Genomic DNA, 16721 nt, shown 5'->3' on the forward strand with positions numbered 1-16721 from the left:
TACGTGAATGGTGACATATTGTCACAGTCAAGAAACAAGTGAGTAACAAAATGTTTTTATTTTGTTCATACTTTTATACCTTGTAGCTCCACCATTAAAATGCCACCAAAGTCCTGATTCCAATTCAAAGTGGTAGGCTTTTTATATATATATCAAGGTTTTCTTATATTTCTCTTCTTATTTTTCAAGTATTGGGACATATGCTCCTCAATTTGAAGACTTGTTGGCAAAAAATTATTCACCTGTTCTGATGTGTATTCTTCTCTACAGGAAAAATGCCACGTCAGATGACAGATTGCCCAATATGCTTGATTCCATATGTTGCAGTTGGGCAGCATTTAAAAAAATACCACCATGTTGTAAACAAAGAAGAATTACATTTACTGCTAAATTACTGCTCTACAGTGTAAGTCACTGTCATACAGTATATGAAAAAACATTGCTACAATTTAAAGTGGTAGTTGTAGTTACATTTGTCAAACTGGATGTGATATGCAGTTACAGGGGCAGGCTGGACTGTCCAGTATGTAAAGTTAAAAACCGTATAAGACTGGACAAGCACTTGGAAAATGTCCACTGTGAGATTGAGGTTAGTGTTTTGTATAGCTTACATTTTGTTTTTAAATTAGAATGCATTCTTATGTGACATGTTTCACTAACTTTCTCAAACATTGCTGTTCTATTGTTTATACCCTTTCAGAAATCAGATCAGAAGAAAGTAATGAGGACAGCGAAACGATTGGCTAATCTGAAAGCCCTCAAAGCTCTCAGACGTTCAAATCCACAGCCTCCAATGGTGACCTCACTGGACATAGAGCAGCTGACTGAAAGCAGTGATCAAGAGGAGCAAAGTGATAGCAGTGATACCAGTGAAGAATCTGCAGAGATTAGAGAAGACAGCTCAGTCCATTCCCCTGTCAATCAGTCAGATGATGCTCAAGTCCAACATCAGACTTGCAAAAATTGCAAAGAACTGCATTTGAAACTACAACAACTGAAAAGTAAACTGAAAAGACTGAAATCCTCTAAGGATAAACCTGGCCTCAAACCCCTCAACCCCCCAAAGCGCCAGAAATTTGAAAGACATAAACCTGACCCAACAGCCCGGCTTCCTAAATTTGGTATGAATTATTTAACAAAAGTGTTTTTTGTTGTGTAGTGTAATGTGAATTTGGATAACTGGTTGTTCTATTTATTATTGTAGGCTCTATCTTAAAGTATAAAGTGCCTTGAGGCAAATGTTGTTGTGACTTGAATGGAATTTAATTGAATTCTATCAAGGAAGTTAAATCCTGCTAATTAGCAATATCTTCCAAATATCATTGTCAACCAATTCAATTAGAAGAATGTTTTCTGTACTTCATCAATTTTTCATGACACTCCTAATTGCTATGTTGTTACTACACTTTATTTTAAACAGAGAAAGTCCTGAATGCTTGGTTTCAGCACATTTGTGGAACATGTAAAAAGGATGTCGACAACGCCAAACAACGGGTCCATCATGTCCGTGCCTGGGCATATTTCATGTCTCACAATCAAGTCCCTGCAATGACGTTTGCATTTATGGACAACAGAGAAAGACTGACTGAGTACATTTTTACAAATATCTGTGATATATTAGTCCAGTAATCTCAATAATACTAAAGTGATTACTGATTTGTGTTTGTTTGTGGGCCTTTTTTAGATGGACAACTTATCTGAATAAACATGCCGTGACAACCAAAAGGATTCGGATTGGAAATGTGAGGGCGTTCTTGAAATTTCTAATTGATGCACAACTGCCAGAGGTCAGAGCCTCCCGTAAGGCTTTAAAGGGGACTTTATTTGCACTTCAGTTGGAAATGAAGAAGAGCAGAAGGGAGTTACACACCCACAGGCAAGCCATCCGGATCAAAAAATCACGTAAGATCCAACTTTACTACTTATTCATCACTGTCGTTACCTAGCATGTGTAACAAATACATTATTTATAAATGTCACAATGTCATTACTGTGATGTAGTGAGGAAGGAGGACTCAAAATGTTATAATCTAAAGTATAAATTGTATACAAGTATATATTTTCTGTGCTGTATTTACACAGTGGCATGCAAAAGTTTGTGGAACCCTGATAACTTTCATGGTTTTTCTTTATTAATCATTGGTTGCTTGGATTAGCAATTTCAGTTCAACATATCATATAGCGGACAAACACAATGATATTTCAGAAGTACCACTGTATACAATGTACAAAACAGAAAGTAAACAGAAACTAGGAAATGCAGAGCTGTTAGGCTTCATTTTCTAGTTTCTGTTTACTTTCTTTTTATCTACTTTCTACATGGGAAAACAGTATGTCACCACAAGGAAACAGAGGCACACCATGGATACTAATTCGTATACAAAGTTCAGGAGGACAAAAATAAAGCAGAGAGAATCTACCACAGATCTAGAAAACAAAATTGATCAGGGGGTAAATGAATTAAACTAAACAACATAAAATTGGCACCAAAAACAGGAAACGTGACCAGTAACTAACCAGTGGCAACACATAACTAAACATACAAATGCAGAAAGAAAAAACATAAAATATCTAAACAATAAGCAAACTAGTAATCAAATTAAAGATACCTACTGATAAAATGAACTATACTGTCAAAAAACACAAAGACAAAAATGGTCAAGGAAATGAGACTATCAAAATTTAGGATATTGATATTTCCTTTTTTCAATTCAATTCAATTCAATTTTATTTATATAGCGCCAAATCACAACAAAAGTCGCCTCAAGGCGCTTCATAGATACAGAGAAAAACCCAACAATCATATGACCCCCTATGATCAAGCACTTTGGCGACAGTGGGAAGGAAAAACTCCCTTTTAACAGGAAGAAACCTCCGGCAGAACCAGGCTCATCTGCTGCGACTGGTTGGGGTGAGAGAAGGAAGACAGGATAAAGACATGCTGTGGAAGAGAGACAGAGGTTAATAACAGATATGATTCAATGCAGAGAGGTCTATTAATACATAGTGAGTGAGAAAGGTGACTGGAAAGGAAAAACTCAATGCATCATGGGAATCCCCCGGCACCCTACATCTATTGCAGCATAACTAAGGGAGGATTCAGGGTCACCTGGTCCAGCCCTAACTATATGCTTTAGCAAAAAGGAAAGTTTTAAGCCTAATCTTAAAAGTAGAGATAGTGTCTGTCTCCCGAATCCAAATTGGAAGCTGGTTCCACAGAAGAGGGGCCTGAAAACTGAAGGCTCTGCCTCCCATTCTACTTTTAAATACTCTAGGAACAACAAGTAGGCCTGCAGAGCGAGAGCGAAGCGCTCTAATAGGGTGATATGGTACTACAAGGTCATTAAGATAAGATGGGGCCTGATTATTTAAGACCTTGTATGTGAGGAGCAGGATTTTGAATTCAATTCTGGATTTAACAGGAAGCCAATGAAGGGAAGCCAAAACAGGAGAAATATGCTCTCTCTTTCTAGTCCCTGTCAGGACTCTTGCTGCAGCATTTTGGATTAGTTGAAGGCTTTTCAGCGAGTTTTTTGGACATCCTGATAATAATGAATTACAGTAGTCCAGCCTGGAAGTAATAAATGCATGAACTAGTTTTTCAGCGTCACTCTGAGACAGGATATTTCTAATTTTAGAGATGTTGCGCAAATGGAAGAAAGCAGTCTTACATATTTGTTTAATATATGCGTTGAAGGACATGTCCTGGTCAAAAATTACTCCAAGGTTCCTCACAGCGTTACTGGAGGCCAAGGTAATGCCATCCAGAGTAAGAATCTGGTTAGATACCATATTTCTAAGCTTTTCAGGGCCGAGTACAATAACCTCAGTTTGATCTGAATTAAGAAGCAGAAAGTTAGCGGCCATCCAGGTCTTTATGTCTTTAAGACATTCCGGCAGTTTAACTAATTGGTGTGTGTCATCTGGCTTCATGGACAGATATAGCTGGGTGCCATCAGCATAGCAGTGAAAATGTATGCTATGTCTTCTAATGATACTGCCCAAGGGAAGCATGTATAATGTAAACAGAATTGGTCCTAGCACTGAACCCTGTGGAACTCCATAATTAACCTCAGTGTGTGAAGAGGACTCTCCATTTACATGCCCAAATTGGAGTCTATTAGATAGATATGATACAAACCACTGCAGCGCAGTACCTGTAATACCTACAGCATGTTCTAATCGCTCTAATAGGATATTATGGTCGACAGTATCGAACGCTGCACTGAGGTCTAGCAGGACAAGCACAGAGATGAGTCCACTGTCAGAGGCCATAAGAAGATCATTTGTAACCTTCACTAAAGCTGTTTCTGTGCTGTGCTGAGCTCTGAAACCTGACTGAAACTCTTCAAATAAACCATTCCTCTGCAGATGATCTGTTAGCTGTTTGACAACTACTTTTTCAAGGATTTTTGATATGAAAGGAAGGTTGGAGATTGGCCTATAATTAGCTAAGACTGCTGGGTCTAGAGATGGCTTTTTGAGTAAAGGTTTAACTACAGCCAGCTTGAAGGCCTGTGGTACATAGCCGATTATTAGAGATAGGTTGATCATATTTAAGATCGAAGAATTAATTTTTCACATGAATGTGTTATATTCAGTACTAAGCTTGGTAAACTTGGAAAGTTTAGGAAGAAGGATAAATAAATTGAAAGGGTTAGTATTCTGGATTGGAAAGTAAGATTTAAGTTCAAAATGGCAATCCAATTCATTTTCATATACTGTGAGCTCTGGTCGCCAGTTCTTCTTCCTTACAAAATAATTTTTTGAAAAAAATTAGGTCTAAACTACAACCTGTTGTTTTTGTGCACCCCTGTTGTTTTTCAGGATGTTTCTTCATAAATCATTGGTTGCTTGAATTAGCAATTTCAATTCAATATATCATAAAAATCTGTATTAGGTCTGAAATACAACCTGTTTTATATTTACATCATTGCGTGCAGCATGAATGAGCATGACTGGAGCTGCAGGAACATAAAAACATTCTGTGTCTTTTAGAAATGCTTGTAGATCCTGTCCACATCACTGATTTTCTCAAGAAGGCCACCACACACATCCCTGAAGCACTTGGTAAGTGTGTAGTTCATTTCTCCATAAGGACAACTCTAATAACCCCAATAATATCTCTGCTAATGAGAAATTATATAATATTTACTTACCAGCTGTAATCTGTATGTATATATAGTTCAGAATCTCAGATTTACAGAAATATATGACAGAACTTTTTGCTTTCAATTATAACAGACTGCTCATTTATAATCACTTGTTGGACTTTTTGATTTTTCTTCAAATATATAATACATATACAAACAGTAGCATTTGTGATGTTTATATAGGATTATATTAGGGGGAGTATATAGCAATATAATCAGTGTTGGGAAGGTTACTTTTCAAATGTATTCCGTTACAGAATACAGAATACATGCCCCAAAATGTATTCTGTAACGTATTCCGTTACGTTACTCAATGACAGTAACGTATTCTGAATACTTTGGATTACTTAATATATTATCATGCTTTTTACAACAACGTGAATGTACTATTGCTGTGTGATTTATTACTATTACTGAAGGTCCGCGACTCCGAACTGTAGTAAAGGGACCTCTGACTAATACGGCGGGGTCCCTGTCGGCTCGTAGCCGAAAAATAGCTTTACTTTGTTGTGTGGGTCAACTTTTCTTGCGAGAGACAGAGAGAGGCGTTGAAAGGCTGCTCCAAAGGAAATTATTGTTTTCGGAGGAAAACACGAACACGGTGTACAGTCGAGTCTTATTAGCTTACTTACAACTGGGCTCGTCAGGCACTCTTCTTGGCTGAAGTGGTTATTATTATATTTACATGCTTCCAGCTCCTGTTTTTCCTCGACGACAACACGTACCTTTCCACTCCCCTTTTTCTCCCTCCTCGCGCTCACAGACCCATAACGTGTATGGCAGTCCATTCTCCCTGCAACACTGACTACACTGCCCATGATGCTACATTCTTTAGAGCTATGCTTGTAGCATTCTGCCTGTTAGCTTAGCACAACAACAACAACAAAAAGGCGCTCTCTCACCCAGGAAACACACAGTCGCAGAGAGAGAGAGAGAGCGTCGCCCTGTAACCATGGCAACCGTAACGCTGCCGCCTGGAACAACAGAACGTAGCTGTCAAACAAAACCCAAACAGTCCTGACCCGCGACAAAATGAAACAGGAAAGTACTGCAGTGTAATCCATTTATTTCAACAAAGTAACTGTATTCTGAATACCACCTTTTTAAACGGTAACTGTAACGGAATACAGTTACTCATATTTTGTATTCTAAATACGTAATGGCGGTACATGTATTCCGTTACTCCCCAACACTGAATATAATGGATATGCTTCCCTATCCCTTGTGTCTTACTGTGCAACCTCTATGTTACTCAATAGTCGAGCTTGAGAAAAATCCCACAACTGAGAACCTAGACTGGTTCTATGGTCTTCTGGCTGGATTTGTCATCTGCACAACTGGGCACAGAAGAGGCGTCATATCAAATATGACAGTTGAGGAAGTTGGCACTGCTGAAGCGGATGGTGATGGCCGGCGGATAATCAGAGTAAAATCATTAAGCAATTATTTCTCTCCCTGATTAAAGATATTTTCTTACCAGCGACATCAATGACTGTGTGCAATGTAATTTAGTTGCTGATTCTTTTACAGGTAAAAGAGCACAAGACCAAGGAAACATTTGGCCATGCACTTGTTCCCCTAACGAAAGACGAATACATATGGTTTCACCGCTTTGTGTACCACCGCCACAGATACCCTGGTGTATCATCACAATTGATTTTTGCCAACACCAATGGAGGGCCTTATGCTAAGATGCTGACATCGTTCCAAGATGCATGGAGGAAGTTTGGTATCCCAGGAAAACCAACCTTCTCTATGATTAGGAGCAGCATCAGCACTTTTGTGAGTAGTTTCCACTTTATGGTGATTCAGTGTTTTTACCTTCCTATCTTTTTAGAGTGATGATATAAAACAGTCACCCTTCCTGGTTTTACTCCCAGTGTTATAATGTTGAAAGGACATTTCTTTTTCTTTTTATTGTCTTCTGTTGTACTTCTTTTTGTGGTTCTGTCCTTAGCTCTGCAAATCTCCTTGAAAATGTCAAATGTTAGTGCAATTAATAACATTATTTAATGTTTACATTTGTAGAGTGGGAGATCCTTGGGAACCCAAAGCAAGGTACAAGTCCACCGGATGATGTGCTATTCTGACGCAACTGCAGAGAGACCTTATGAGGCAGATTTAAACTTTGACGAAGCCTTCAAGTGCCGCAACAATGCTGCAAAGGCACTTGCTGTGAACAATAGAACCAGAGACTCTGAGGAATCTACAACCTCAGAAGACAATGAAGATGTGTTGCAGAGAAGATATGCTGGACCAAAGAAAAGAAAGTCTAGTCAAAATGCCACAAGAGGAGAAATTGTGAAAAAGAAGACCAAACAGCACGCAAACACCATTGACACAGACACATCTGGAAAACACCGACATAAACAGAGTGGCAGGGGAAGAGCAAAAGTGACTACAGAGAGTAGTGAAAGTGAAGATTATGATGATAACCATGAACACATTGACCTTACAGCAGCAGGTACATTGGGATCCACCAAAGGTAAAGATAATGCTAAAGAAAAGGGAAAAGCCACAAAGGACAGAGGAGACTTGTATAGTCATACTCAGTTTCTTAAAAACAAGTTCAAATGTTGGGAATATCCTAAAATTATCTTAGAAAGAAATGCAATCCAAACACAAATACAAAAAGTTGTTAGACCAAAGGAAACAACTGAGGGTGTGAACCAAACACAAACAGAGACAATAGATGAAGACAATGAAGCCTTGAGGCCAGAAAGTTTGAGTGAAAATGAAAACAGTATGGAAACAGTGACTACAGATAACGAAGAAGACAAAGCTGAAGATGAAAATGGTCCCTTGTTGAACACAACAGACATAGACCAAGAAGTTTCCAGTGGAGTAGTGAGAAAAACTACAGAAAAAATAAAAGGAATGAGCACAGAGGACATAGGCAGAGATAAACATGGACCACAGAAAAAGACAACAACCGAGGAAAAATGCAATTTGAGATCAGAAGGAACAACAGAGGAAGGAATGAGAACACAGACAGAGACTACAGAAAAAGACAAAGCACTCAGCACAGAGGACACAGACATAAAGGAACAGAGACCACAGATGGAGACCGCGGTCAAAGAAAAAAACATTTTGAGAGCAGGAGTTACAACAGAGGAAGGAATGACAACACAGAGAGAGACTACAGAAAAAGAGAAAGGGTTGAGCACAAATGACAATGGGCAACACACAGTAACTACAGATAAAGACAAAGCACTCAGCACAGAGGACACAGACATAAAGGAACAGAGACCACAGATGGAGACCACAGCTGAAGAAAAAAATGATTTGAGATCAGAAGGAACAACAGAGGAAGGAATGAGACCACAAACAGAGACTACAGACAAAGACAAAGCACTGAGAACAGAGGACAAAGACATAAAGGAACAGGGACCACAGATGGAGACCAGGGTTAAAGAAAAAAACAATTTGAGAACAGAAGGAACAACTGAAAACAAAGACACAGTTAGAGTAAAAGAAGATGGCCCTGGGACTAGCTATGAGTCTCTGGTGGCACACCCAAAAAAGAGGAAAAGTTCTCTAATGAAGAAAAGCTCTTTGGCGAAGTGTGATGAAAGCAAAGAAACAAGGCAAAAGGGCAACAAGCGAGAAAGAAAAAGACCAAAGAGCCTGACTGCAAAACAGTTGTTAAGTCCAAAGATGCTCAGAAGTCACAAGACTAAAGAGGCACCTAAAGATACCAGCAAAAGACAAAAAGTCATACAAAGAGTCAGAGATATTACAAGAAAAAATAAGGAAAAGAACAAAGGATTGAGCACAATTGACATAGCTGAAGATAAAAATGGGCAACATACAGAGACTACAGAAAAAGACAAAGCACTCAGCACAGAGGACAAAGACATAAAGGAACAGGGACCACAGATGGAGACCACAGCTGAAGAAAAAAATTATTTGAGATCAGAAGGAACAACAGAGGAAGGAATGAGACCACAGACAGAGACTACAGACAAAGACAAAGCACTGAGCACAGAGGACACAGACATAAAGGAACAGGGACCACAGATGGAGACCACAGCTGAAGAAAAACATAATTTGAGATCAGAAGGAACAACAGAGGAAGGAATGAGAACACAGACAGAGACTACAGAAAAAGACAAAGCACTCAGCACAGAGGACACAGACATAAAGGAACAGGGACCACAGATGGAGACCAGGGTTAAAGAAAAAAACGATTTGAGAGAAGAAGGAACAACTGAAAACAAAGACACAGTTAGAGTAAAAGAAGATGGCCCTGGGACTAGCTATGAGTCTCCAGTGGCACACCCAAAAAAGATGAAAAGGTCTCTAATGAAGAAAAGCTCTTTGGCGAAGTGTGATGAAAGCAAAGAAACAAGGCAAAAGGGCAACAAGCGAGAAAGAAAAAGACCAAAGAGCCTGACTGCAAAACAGCTGTTAAGTCCAAAGATGCTCAGAAGTCACAAGACTAAAGAGGCACCTAAAGATACCAGCAAAAGACAAAAAGTCATACAAAGACTCAGAGAAATTACAAGAAAGCATAAGGAAAAGAACAAAGGATTGAGCACAATTGACATAGCTGAAGATAAAAATGGGCAACATACAGAGACTACAGATAAAGACAAAGCACTCAGCACAGAGGACACAGACATAAAGGAACAGGGACCACAGATGGAGACCACAGCTGAAGAAAAAAATTATTTGAGATCAGAAGGAACAACAGAGGAAGGAATGAGACCACAGACAGAGACTACAGACAAAGACAAAGCACTGAGCACAGAGGACACAGACATAAAGGAACAGGGACCACAGATGGAGACCACAGTTAAAGAAAAAAACGATTTGAGATCAGGAGATACAACAGAGGAAGGAATGAAAACACAATGACAACACAAGGACAAGGTCATGTCCAGAGTGAGAATGTGAATGTTAGATCCTGTTGATCTCAGAGTTCTTTGGTTGCAATTTTTAATTATACTAAATTTTCAAGACCTTTGTGATCATGTGAGTTTTTTTGTTACTGATTTTACACAGTTGCTCTGGGTTTTTTTTCTTTACATTTTACTCACTTTGATCATGCAAGTTTTTTAGTTAAGTTTAAGTATTGTTTTTTTTTTTTACTTCTAAAATAATAGTTGTTTAAAAAAAGACAAAATTTGATATGCATATGTTGTTTATAACCAATGCCAAATGGAGAAAAATAAAATCAATAAAAAAAATTCTGTTCAATTTGAAAATGACGTGTCTTTGTTCTACAATCATTAGTCATGGATTTCATTTCCAAGCTGTAATTCCAAATAACTCATATTTTATACAGGCATGCTATGCAGATGTTATTAATAACATTAGCTGAATTAACACAAATAAAAGTCCTCACAAATTATACCTGATTCCAAATAACAACATTGTGATGTGTTTAATGGTAAGCCCAATTACAATTTCTTCTATCTAAATAACTAATTATTCAGTTTTTTTCAATCCAATTTTGGCAAAGAAATGTCTAATGTTTCATTTTTTTCCCATCCCATTTCCTAATGCAAACCATAGAAAATAAATCTTAATCAATTATTCAAAGATATTAAGGGATTTTTTTTTTACTTTTCTCTGTATGCAGTGTGTCTTTGGAAATCGATTCCCCCCCCCCCCCCCAAAAAAAAAAAAAAAAAAAAAAACCAGAATAAAAACATCAATCATAGCAGGTGTGTTTTACTGTTTATTCTTTATGCGTTTGACTTCTCAGATTTATTGGTTTTAACTGATGCTGTAGATATTAAAAATTATTTGTGCTCCAATTAGTGGAAATGCAAATGTGAAGTGTTGTTCAAAATAAATCTGTGAAGGTTCTCAGTAATTCAGGTCATCCTAGTTTAGGTCATCGTAGACCCCCTGGGGGTCACTCCTTTAGGGATTAAATCTGGGATTCTCCACCATTTCAAGACTCAAGAGGTTTATTGTCATTTCGTATGGTGTTACCCAGCCTGAAACGAAATACTGTCTCTCACCAGCCTCTACAGTGCAATAAGCAATATGTTTGACCTTAGAACTGAAGAAGCTTCTTGGTAGAGAAGTGAAACATCGGCAAGCAACATAAGGAAATCCAGGCATTTTTCCTTCCAAGCTCCCTAGAAAGCTCACAATGAAGCACCCTTTGGTCAACTCCAGAGCCAACAAGCTGAACATCCTGTATAAGAACTTTGTAGGTAAGAGCAGTTTCTCTTCTTAATACACTGATATTTTATACATTATAATAAATCCAATCATGTTTACATTTTATTCGTAGAAACTGATAACTTTCAGGTGCAGACGTGGATGTTTGGACAAATTGTTCATGTAGATAATCCTCATTGCTGTTTTTTGTGATCATTGCACTCTATGTGATTATTTTGCTCCTGCTGTATTTCAACAACTTCTCACGGCTAGCGGAGTGAGCTGTGTAGAGGAATAACTGAGGACCCAAAAGGTGAAAACAGAAAGTCCACGAGAAACGCAGGAGCTCACGGAACAGTTCACTGATGGTTCAAGGGTTGACCCGTAGGCCATGAGCACAATAGTCCAAAAAGGTTCAGCTCAGGAGGCCCACTGTGTGAAAAGCTGGTCCGGAGGCCGGCTGTACAGAAGGTTCCTGGGACCTTCCAGCGGATGCAGAAGACAGCTGAGGTGATCCCTCGGACTCTCCAGTGGAGGCAGATGACTGGATGGGACCCTCCGACCCTCCAGCGGAGACAGACATGGACCCAGTAAGTACAGGGACCTCAGGCAGACAAAGAGAGGAACCAGCAGTTGCAGGGACCTCTGACAGATACAGAGCAAAACCAGCTGATGCAGGGACCTCTGGCAAGCACAAAACAGAACCGGTAGGCTCAGAGACCTCTGGTATTCCTTACACTGGCTGGAGTTGAGCAGCAAATTGGTTTGGCTCAGGTAGCAACAGCGGGATGCAGTCCTCAGGGAGCTGAAAATGTTCACCAACAAACCCAGCAGAGGACGGAGGCGGAAGGTGAAGTAGTTGTTGGCGCTGGTGTCTTAACCTCCAAGGGTCTTGAGTCGGCTGGTGGCTGGCACTCAGCCTCTGGGAGGCCCTGGAGGGAGTTACTGTCTCTAACATGGCCAGCTTTTTGAGAACCATTAAATGTTTCTATGAAGTGTGTTCCCTGCTTAAGATGAGTAGTTGAAGATGATGGCTGAACCAATGAGTGGACTGATGGCTGAGCTAAAGGCAACTGAGCACATAACTGAGCTAGGGGCGACTGAGCGATGGACTGAACAGGAAGTTGAACTAATGGCTGAGGTGCAGGCCCTGCTAATGGCTGAGCTAGCGGCAACACAGGAGACTTGGATAGTGGCAATACAGGAAATTTGGATAGGAGACTGAACTAAGGGCGACTGAGCTGAGCGTGACTGAACTGAGGGTGACTAAACAGGAGACTGAGCTAATGACTGAAGTAATTGTTGAGGTGAAAATGGAGCTGGTGGCAGAGTTGATGACCAAACTGCTGGCCAGGCAGCTAACAGAGCTTCAGGCCGGGCCGGGCTGCACATCCTCCACCAAGCAGAGCAGGTGAGCAGTGAAGGGGGTGAAGGCGAATGTTGTGGAGAATGTGCAGTACGAGGGATAGCAAACGGGAGGGAGGCATAGCTGATCCTAATAAACGGGGAAGCAAAACTTGATACATTGACATAGGACACAGACTTTCAAAGTAAAAAAGGAAACATAACAGACATGGACTTGACTAGGGGATAAAGCTGATAAGTGGGACAAAAACTAGGGCTGGGTATCATCACGGATTTCTAGAATCAATTCGATTCCGATTCACAATGTCCCAAATCGATTGATTCGATTCAGTTAAATTTTTTGCCTCAGACAGTCAGAAATATTAAAATTCTGATCACGATCATTTTCCTGGCCAGGGATTTTATAGCAGATGACCTTAAATATATTCTGCAGTAGATCAAAAACGAAAGAAAACAATTAATCAACATATAAACATGATGCTGCTGAAGTGAAATAGAGCAAAGTTACTGAGGTGTTATTAGAGACAAAACCAAGCATTATGCAATTTTGCACAATTTTTAAAAAGTTTACATTTGTTCAGTAGCTGATTGAACAGCAAAAATTAGGCTCTCTTTTCGGAAGTAAGTAAAAGCGAAAAAAAACCAGCGTCTGACAGCGTTGTAAACAATGGTAGACTTGTGCGTAATAAGCAAGTAAATAATGCAGAAAACTGAGATTTCTAGACAAGAAACTGTTTTTGAAGTACACACAGAGAGAGAGAGAGAGAGAGAGAGAGAGATAGCTCTGCATGAAGTGTGATTTTTATTGTGGTGAAAGCAAAGCACCAAAAGTAAGATGAAATTTATGATGATGTTTATGTGAAGGGAAATGTGAAGCTTATTTTGGATCTTCTTTTGCTGCTGGTTTAGTCAATATTGTTTAGAGAGATACAACCTGCAGCTTCAGAATCTATCGCAAAAAGGGCGTAAACATAAAGCGCTGACCCACTGAAACATCAGAATCAGTGAACTGTCGGCTTTCAGCCCCGAGCGCGTCCGTGTTGTCAGGTGAGAAAGGCGACATCTCACTGATTCTGATCTGTCGGGTGCATGTGTGCAGAATCCACGTACCTGCTCTAAGTCACTGTTTTAGCTGTGAATTAGATTCAAAATCGATTCAGGATTTTAATAAATCAATACAACATTATCTAAGCTAGAATCTATTTTAATCGATAAATCGATAATCAAAATCCACCCCTAACAGCAATCATGGAAGACAGAAAAAGACATCTAAGTGGTTGATGATTGAGCATGTGTCTGACAAACGAATTTTCCTTGAGATAAATTAAGTTCTTAATTAATGACTAACCTCATATTGTGGATGGATTTTCTCAGTTGTTCTCCTGACTGAAGTTTGGTCCATTTACAGCATCCTGCCATGCGATTGCATTTGTTCCTTACCACCGGGAACTGTCATGTTAACTTTTATCGAGTGGAAAAAAAGATGGATGCCTGGATGTTAAACGTAATTATTACACCTGGTAGAGCAGCAACGCTGATCATTTTATTAAAGAATTTAGACAATTTTTGTGATTCCACAGTAATCGTTTGACTTTGGGACCTGCAGCATAGTTTGGGTCCAGCCTTAAAGACTGGATTCTGTTGTTATTATTTAATTTAATAATACATTCCAAGAACTGTTACCCTAGACAATGATTGCAAACTAGATCGTCTGATTGGCTGAAAGACCTGTCTCGTCATTAACTAGGGTGGGAGGAGCAATGATGTCAGAGTGTGATGAGAGTACAGCAAACTGGCAACGATTTGTTTTAAGGTAAGTCTATACAAATCCCTATTTTTTCATTTTTTATCACCCCAATCCCTCGTCCTCCCAATTATGTAATAAAAATAGCTAAACTTCCATAATTTTCATCTTTGTCCCTAGACACTCCAGTATTATAATATAAATGACTAATGCTTTGAACATTGTGCTTATGTACCCGGTATGACTAAGAAACATGCCACTCTATGTGCACCAAACATCTGAACTTAATTTAATGTATTTGTTTATATTTTATGTATTTGATTATATTTTATGTGTTTTTAAAAATAATTTCAACACGGGGCTCAATTGGATTCATTTTTATAGGTGGTTCAGTCAGTAGTAAAATTCTCTGATCCTGATTAATATTATATTTTATTATTACTGCTAATAATAATAATAGTAATAGATAACACCTTTGTTTATGTGGACATTTGTACAGCACTTTATTTAATAGCACAGAATCAAAAGTTTATTGATTTCATTTACAAGGTATAATTTCAAATTAAAAGATTCCTAATGGTAGCTGTGCAAATCTTATTGTATTAGTTACACATAAAATTCCTAATGGCTATTCCTATTTTCCAAGATCCATCATCCTATAAAAGACAGCAGAATTCATTTGTCTAAATGCCTGAACAATCATTGAGCACAACAGCCAACTTTGGAGGAGTGGCGGTGGAAACAGGCTTGAATTAGGAGTCCTTGTTGTTACCTTTTAGCAGAAGTTGGAGAAGATGGAGAAGAGGGGTTTATTTGAATGCTGGTTCAATCAGAATTCCATCAATCCAAATGAATAACTCTTTCATTTTATTCATCATATTCCCTAAATCTTCCAGTTATACAATACAAATGATTGATGCTTTCATTTTTTCATCCCAATCCCTTGATCTTTCAATACAGACCTACATTACATGAACCACATTTAGGAGAAAGGAGAAATCAACAATATTCAACATATGGACACCACGGCGCCAGCTGCTCAGGCCCAAGGCTGGAGCCGACCAAAACAACTCCTGGATAACGACTGTGTGATGACTATTCTTCCCATCCCATGCAAGGCCACCTGGGTTGGCTGGCAGACTGTTTACTTAGCCTGATAGGGCGAAGGACACTGTCTCAGCTGGACTCTGGACATGCACACACATACACTTACACTGATGCTGTCCTCCCATAGGTGCCCAGCGTGAGAAGAGGTCTCTTTTTTTTCCTCTTGTACTTTTCCCATTGTTGTGTACTTTTTCAGTGTTTTCTCTGTAACGCTGCCGATCTCCGACTGTATTCCCATGTGATGCCTTTGTTGTGTGTGTAAGTCGGGGGGGGGGGGGGGGGGGGGGTCCTATTCCTCTGCGGGGCAACCTGCATATGGCCAATAAAGCATAAAGCATTCATTCATTCATTCATTGTATATTGTTTTCCCTTCTTTCATTTTGTACCTTGTGGTCCAGGTACCCAATTTTGCTGTGAAAGTAACGGCACAATGACCATAAACACTCTCTAAGTCTAAGAAATTAAAAATCCCATTTTAACTGTAAATTAAAATCCTTATTTAAAACAAGTTTATTAATTTCTTTGACAAGGTGTAATTCTGAATTAAAATTATACTAAACTAGTAAGATTCACAAAACAGATTAAAACAGAGGCGATCCAGTAATGCTGCACTAATGAAGTTTCTGCACTAATGCTGCACTAATGAAGCTGCACTTGAGTTTCAAGATGGCGCCGAGTATGGCAGCCTCGTCGCGAGCTCCCCCAAGCAACGGCTTTCTTCTGTGTTTAATTTTACTTTTCCTTTATTTTTTCACGAGCAGCACTTGTCTCCTTGTGTACGACCGACAAACCTTACTGGACATAAAAGACGGTCTTTCTTATAACTTTCCGGAGTTCAAGTTTTGCAACACGGACGCTCCGTTTGCAGACCCCCCATTCATCTCACCTAAGACGCCTTTGTTCTCTGGCCCTGGAGGCCGCGAACGCCGACGCAGAGGCAGAAGATATGGTGTTCTGGTTCGACTGAGACGGCGCACTTACAGACCACCGTTACCCAGTTTATTACTGGCTAATGTGCAGTCTCTGGAGAACAAGCTGTGCGAGCTTCGGGCACGGATCTCATTCCAGCAAGAGATGCGGGACTGCTGCGTGATCTGCCTCACAGAAACCTGGCTATCGGACAAAGTACCGGACTCCGCAATACAATACTGCCGGGGTTCTCTGTGCACCGCGCGGACAGGTCACAGGATCTTACTGGGAAAAGCAGAGGCGGTGGTGTGTGTTTCATGATC

The 16721-nt window shown here is 39.5% G+C and overlaps 2 long non-coding RNA genes across 2 annotated transcripts; both read left to right on the forward strand.

Moving 5' to 3' along the window:
- Positions 1-297: 297 nt before the first annotated feature.
- On the forward strand, positions 298-1456 carry LOC146677187 (uncharacterized). Its single transcript, XR_014907517.1, has 4 exons — positions 298-406; positions 499-589; positions 701-1121; positions 1421-1456. It is a non-coding gene; the product is annotated as an uncharacterized LOC146677187 (long non-coding RNA).
- Positions 1457-1473: 17 nt separating this feature from the next.
- LOC146677188 (uncharacterized) lies at positions 1474-8499 on the forward strand. The gene is made up of 4 exons (XR_014907518.1): positions 1474-1589; positions 1685-1902; positions 4999-5070; positions 8272-8499. It is a non-coding gene; the product is annotated as an uncharacterized LOC146677188 (long non-coding RNA).
- Positions 8500-16721: the final 8222 nt, after the last annotated feature.

This window comes from Rhamphochromis longiceps, linkage group LG2 (genome assembly GCF_057381845.1).
Source record: "Rhamphochromis longiceps isolate RC_006_pf linkage group LG2, R_longiceps_female_GT1.1, whole genome shotgun sequence".
Classification (NCBI taxonomy): Eukaryota; Metazoa; Chordata; class Actinopteri; order Cichliformes; family Cichlidae; genus Rhamphochromis; species Rhamphochromis longiceps.